Source organism: Thunnus thynnus, chromosome 2, assembly GCF_963924715.1.
Source record: "Thunnus thynnus chromosome 2, fThuThy2.1, whole genome shotgun sequence".
NCBI lineage: Eukaryota > Metazoa > Chordata > Actinopteri > Scombriformes > Scombridae > Thunnus > Thunnus thynnus.
Genome location: NC_089518.1, coordinates 38,675,884 through 38,682,764, shown reverse-complemented (window position 1 = coordinate 38,682,764; position 6,881 = coordinate 38,675,884). Strand labels below are relative to the sequence as shown.

The following is a 6,881-nucleotide window of genomic DNA, read 5'->3' as shown; positions in this document are numbered from 1 at the left end:
GTCAGTTTGACTCACTGTCAGGTCGCAGGAATCGAAAGCTGCTGTCACGCATCAGTGGTTGCAGATCATCTGTAATATACAAACTCATTCATTTATTCAATACTTGATTCTTTCTCATGTATTCTGTAATAAATATGCTGATGACAGTAACAGTAGTATCATTATAATGTTGCATCATTTTAGTGTTCTGCTTCTTTGCTGCATTAACAACTATCACTGTATTAAGTTATCACATGTTCTAACTTTCTCCCTTATTTCACTAAATTCTTTTTCAGCCAACTAACAAACAAAAAGACAAATAAATAAACATACAGGAGTGAAAACAAAACTTTTGTGTCAAAAGTAAAAAACATAAAATACATCCTGTGTTTAATCTCATAGAGGAAATTCTTGTTCCCTGCAACTTTGCTATTCTGTCAAACTATAATTAAAATGAAGTATATTAATTAGAAACACATTATTAATCAGTGCATATCTGTGAGGTAAAGTCTGACTGGACTCACCAGAATCTGCAGCCATACTGTCACTCTGCTGGAAACCCACAAGACAGAAATTCAACTGGTGCTGCTGGTTGATAAAAACACAACGAAAAACACTAAATTAGAACAAAACTCTTTTTGAATTCACTTTAATTAGAATTGACAGGATGACTTTATAATTAGATCTATAAATGTATATGGTTTTATGAACTTAATGGCACAAATGTAACAGCAAATGTCTTTGTTATGGCTTTATCTGAAATTTATTCAATAAGCTCGACGTACTTCTTAATTTTGCAAAACGTTTTCTCTCATATTTGACACATACTGCTGCTGCTCACTTTCACAAACATTCAGGTTACATTGTTCACTAATCCTGTGTCTCTTAGGCAGACATGTTTTGTGATGTCTCGTTCTTTAAGTGGCTAATTTACAATCATTGATTCTGTACCTGATTAGTTTTCATATGTTTATTTATTTAAGTGATCGGGTCATTTTCCACTGTTTATTCTTTGTATAAAGTCAAATAACTCCTCAGTTTATTTAATTTTATAGTATTTTCACATCTGATCCCTCAGGTTCTGTATGCAGAGATCATTGAAGTTTGTTTCATCCATTAATCTGTAATTTCATATTTAACAGATGAACTGGTTCAAGAGCTTGATTTGAACAACTGTTTGGCAGCTTTGCATTCTGAACAATACAAATGTAAAATGGTTGATATAACAGTTTTATTAGGAGAAGCAGAGAATGTAGTTTTATTTGTGTTCATGACACTGTAATCTTAATCATTTCCTTGTTCAACTTTATTTTGCACTTTGGACTCTGGGATAAGGATTGATTTATTTGGTATCTATAAAACTGATAGAAGCATGAATAACACCAGTAAAGACTAGAAACAGCTACATTTTAAAGGGAATTCTAAATTCTGGGGTGCAATTTCCACTGGGGACAGGGGGCGCAGGTCCCCTCCTCTTTTCAAAATTGTGAAGAGAATGTGAATTGAGCTGCTGATTGTAAGGCCTGATATACTCCAAAAAACTGTCATGGCATCTGTGGATGAATAATCATATTGGTTGCTGTGGCCCCTAAATGTTTGTAGAAATGCAGGAAATGGCATTCGCATTTAAATGCCCCCCGGTCTTATTGTGTTCCCCCCTCTTCTCTAACCAAAGTTACGCCCTTTTCTAAATAGTATAATTGAAGAAATCCAGTGCTGACATTATCAGGTGACATACTGATATACAGATCTGTCCATGAATGACAGTTATGGGTGAATCTTTAGGATTCTCCAAACACTGAAAACAGGTTTCAGCCGAGTCACAGATCTGCTGACCTGTCAGAGAAAGTTTAGATGAAACTGAATTTAGTGGATAGTTCAGGGTGGATGGTTAGATGAATGAAATGTCTGATTTTTCTTTTTTGACACCAGAAATTGTGGTTACTAACTATCAACTATGACTGATAGTAACAATTAACTAAAACTGCAAAAAGTGTCGGAATTTTGGGAAAAGTCCGATCCATGATAAACACTGAGGTTGCTGCTCTTTATACTAATCCCTGGTTTATCATATATATGTATAATATGTAACTCAGTCTGGGTGAGGACTCATCACACTAAACTTAAGTCTCTATTTTTCATCTTCAGAAATGAGCATTAAGAATCCAATTGTCCATCACAATGCACTATTCCATGTGAGATATGTGTGACCTGCCCAACTGGAGGGTAAGGCACTGCTAACCACACCTTAACCTGGGTCCACCCAAGACCACCTACTCTGTACAGGTCAACACACAGATAAGCGTAAAGAAAATTAAACAGAGACATGGCTTCAAGCACAATTGTATCAAAATATATTTAAAAAGACACATTTAAAAAAACAGTAATGTTATAATACAACCAGAGACCAATTTATTAATATAAAACAGGTTAATATCTGACAAGTAGGTATTTAAGATTTTAAAATACCACACACACCCTCACATGTCATGCTGTTTCTGAGCAAATGCAAAAAAAATCATGTGGGCACAGTGGGTTCGTCTCATAAAACAAAATCACCAATATCACAAATCAATTAAAAATATACTGAACCATAAGAGTCAAAATAAAACACTAAATAGAACTAAACGAAACAAAAAAAAGAAAAGAAAAGAAAAGAAAGAAAACAAAAAGGCAAAACAGTAACAATCTACCCAGAAAAAAAAAGAAAGAGGAAAATTAAAGGAAAAATCCCAAATATCCAGACGTGGCCCTCAATATGATATATGTTTAATTGTTTCATCATACCTCCACTATAGTAACACCTGCCAATTATGGCGCAGCTCAAATGCCCCTCATCATTGGACCCCTATATCACAAAGAAACTCGTCTTTTTTGATAAGGCTCAATTCAATACTAACGGACAATAACACAACTAGTAGCGCCTACCTCTACAGGTGAGATTTACCGTCTCCCATAGATCTGGATGCTCAAGCTGTGGTTGCCTGCACCTGGTATTTACAATTGCTGCCATTAATACAATGAAGAAAGCCTGGCAGTGTAACACGGAAACTACTACACATACCTTGAACAGAAGTCAAAACTCCCGCTAACTTACGCTATTGGAAAACAACTTCTCTTTGTGTGTGCGTCTTGTGAGTTATTTATAGTGTGCTCGGATGACAATTGAATGGTATGTGTTTGCGATGTCGGTGTTTTTTGTACTTCAGACCAAAAGCTATATATATATAAAATATATATACATATATTAAAAGTAAATAGCAGATATAATAGTAAATAAAAGTTTTGTCACATAAATCAAAGTCTCCATAGTAATGGTCGATGAGGCTCATGGGAAATGAAACAGCTTCGGCTATTAAAAACTGACAAAAAAAACTTGATTTCTCAGAATTGAAGGTGAAATAATTAAAATGGATTGTCTTAACATTAACCCATTGCATTGTTGAGTTATGAAGGACACTTTTGTATTTTTTTGTGTTAAGAGATATTGAGGATATCATTAAAATCAACAGTTAGGAAAATGGGCTATTTCCCAGCAGCACTAAGTCCCAAACCATGGATGTATTATAAGTGCAAGCTGGATACTGGACTAAAAATGGCGTCCATTCAGTACCATAAGAATTGCTCGGCTGGCGCATACGCCAAAAAAAGTCTCTAGCTTCCAGGTTTGTTTTGGTTCAGGGCTTAGGGTTTAGGCAGGACATTAAGATTGGGTCTAGGATTCTTAAATTCACTTCCCAGCAGCAGGTCCTCTAGTCCAACTACCGGACTGAAGAAGAGCTGTTACTGTGAAACTAATATGTTTTGTGCGGTGGACCAACGCAGCTATTACACATTTTGATGTGAAACTGGGTTGAAATGCTGCAGATATGTGAACTGCTGTTGTCACCAGTTGTAGGTTGGTCATAGTGCTTTATTACAGATTGTTTTCAGCTATTGGATTTACTGTGACAGTTATAACCTTTAACTCTGGTGCGAGGTTGTGGCCTTTTATTGCCTTTGTTTGTTTTTATTGCAGTTATATTTTGTGGTTGCCATGTTTTGAGTTGTGTGAATTATATCCTATGTTTGCTTATTTTGTCTTGGGTGTAGTTATGATTATTTATATAAGTTTGTTTCATTGCTAAATTCTTGCATGTATTATTGTGTTGAATTCTATTGTGACTTTGACTTGATGACATCTATCAGTAAAATGGGACACACCTGTTTGGAGGTAATCGACAGGGGAGGGAGCACAGAGAGAAGCCATCACGGCTGCCCGAAAAACACAGAAGATGGAGCGAGACACAGAGTGACAGAGAAAGTGCAGCAGGCAGACGCAGCTGCAGAGCTGACTCAGACGGGACAGTGAGGCCACAAGTCATACTCACCCAGGTGAGCTACACACGGTCTGGGGAAGGCTGTCCAGACAAAGTGTAAGTAGAGTGAAGTAAAGGGCGGGTGAGGACTGGAGTAAAGGCTAGCATTGGGCTCTCCACTGGTGGCTTGTTCTCTCTGCTTTTCAGGTGACAGCAGTGGTGTGTGAGTGTGGAGCAGCAGTGGGATGGACGTGTCATCTACAGAGCTGGAATTAAAACGAGAGACAATGGCGGTGTGGACATGAGGACGCAGCGACAAACTGGCAAGGGACTCTGTGCTGTGAAAAAAGACTTAATTTCTTAATGTCACATTTATTGGACTTTTATCTTTTTACTTTTTCCATTTTACAAGGCCTCGGTTTTATATTACTAGTAATACTGCATTGTGCATCGTAATTTATTGGATAATTTGTGAATAAATTATTCAATTTGAGTCTGTCTCCCTTGGGTAATTTTTACTGCTCACACCTGTTAAGACGAACATACGTGAGTCCTAGGCTTCTCCTCCTCTCCTAGGTGGCCTTTTAGGTCCACTCTGGTCCACCTGAACTGACATCATCAGACCTGAACAGTCAGCACAAAATAAAAATCAGTTCTCAGTTAACAACGATAATGTAAGTAGACCATTTAAAAAAAGAAGTACAGTGAGAGGAATAAATATAAACCCAAGTACACTGTAAAGTGATTCAACAGTCCTGTAAAATGAAATGTTAAACTTGTATAAGTTGAAGTGACCATTTGGTTATCACATAGTCCAACTTTCCAACTAATTTCTCTAAAATCTTCTTCAACTAACAAACAAAAAGACAAACATGCAGGAGTGAAAACAATTTCTTTGGCAGAGGTAAAAAAAAAAAAATCCTGTAGAGAAACTATATTACTGCATCAAGTAAAGAGAAGCTGAACATATACAGGAAATATGGTGTATATAAGTTTAAACACATAGAGGTTCTTGTTTCCTGAATTGGCGCATAAATTGATGAAGACACACCCGTAATCAGCTGTTTTCATATCAATTCACTGCCTGCTCCACCAGTTTGTGCACCTGTCAGTGAAACAAACGGTAAAGATGAAGTGCTGTTTCACCGATTGTGTTGATTCTCCAACAGTAGAACAGCTGTTATTACACGTGACCAGACCTACGCACGGCTGTGCGGCTCTCCATACCGTCCTTATTATTCATTTATCACATGGACCTATAAACCAATGTCGGCAGTGATATCTCAGAAATGTAATCAATGATTAGATTGTAGCGCTCATATCTAAACCAACTTTACAAGGTGTGACACAAGTAAGGATAAAATAAGACTCTTAACAACAAAAATGTTGACTCCTGTGTAAATTAAAAGAATGATGAAAAATTAATCACACAAAAGTAATTATTCAATGTTACATTTAGCTATGTGTCTTTGATTGACATTTTAAAAATCACTATGTAAACGCAAAAAAAGTCACAAAATCAGTGCAGCTGGTTATCAGCGTAAACAATGTTTTACTAAAAGATTCTGTCTCTCAGCTTATATTTCATCTCCACCTCATCACATCACCCTCAGATTGCTTTAGAAAAACATTTGTACGCCTGGTCTGAAGACTGCATGAGGTGTTCACATTCTCTCTGAATATTCTGTGTTTAAAAATACCAGTTTATGCACAGAAAATGGTATGCATGTTTTTTTTTTGTGTACGCACTGTTAATGCATCCAGCCTCAGGTCTTAAAACAGTGAACGGACCACACTGTCTGTTTAACTGATTCGTTTCTTGACTTTTCCAGCTCTTCATTTTCTCTTCATTAATTTCAGTGTGTCTCCTTTCTTTTTGGCACAGTAATACTGAAATTGTAATGCAGTCACAGGTGTGTGTTTATACATTATTTTACAGCGGTTTTGAACACGGCTCAGCCAATCATAATCCAAGATTGTAACTATCTGTTTTATAAAAGTAGTCATCTCAACAAAAAATGAACATTTGATGCAGTTTACATTACACTGTTTCACTGTCTCTATTAAGTCATTAAGTTCATATTTTCTTTCTTCTCATATTTCTTTGGTTAAATCTACTCACCTGAAGTTGTTACTGCAACATTTCACCTTCAAGCTCATCAAGGAAAGTACAGACTTCACAGTGTTAAATGACTCACTGAGAGTGAACTAAAGGTGTGTCAGGAGCAAACGAGGAACCTGATTGGACAGAAAAACTGGACTTTGATCCGAACTCTAACCATACTTGAATCAAACAACCTCGTATTTCAAGATGGCCGTCCCTGTGGACATGTTAATAAAACAAGGACAGAGTTAATTTAACATCCAGTGCTGACATTATCAGGTGACATACTGATATACAGATCTGTCCATGAATGACAGTTATGGGTGAATCTTTAGGATTCTCCAAACACTGAAAACAGGTTTCAGCCGAGTCACAGATCTGCTGACCTGTCAGAGAAAGTTTAGATGAAACTGAATTTAGTGGATAGTTCAGGGTGGATGGTTAGATGAATGAAATGTCTGATTTTTCTTTTTTGACACCAGAAATTGTGGTTACTAACT

At 36.7% G+C, this 6,881-nt stretch overlaps 1 long non-coding RNA gene across 1 annotated transcript; it reads right to left on the bottom strand.

Annotated features, from left to right (window-relative positions):
- Positions 1 to 467: 467 nt before the first annotated feature.
- Positions 468 to 6,456, bottom strand: LOC137170278 (uncharacterized). The gene is made up of 4 exons (XR_010924585.1): positions 6,400 to 6,456; positions 4,806 to 4,901; positions 4,350 to 4,543; positions 468 to 567 (listed from the first exon to the last, which is right to left on the bottom strand). It is a non-coding gene; the product is annotated as an uncharacterized lncRNA (long non-coding RNA).
- Between the last annotated feature and the right edge of the window lie 425 nt (positions 6,457 to 6,881).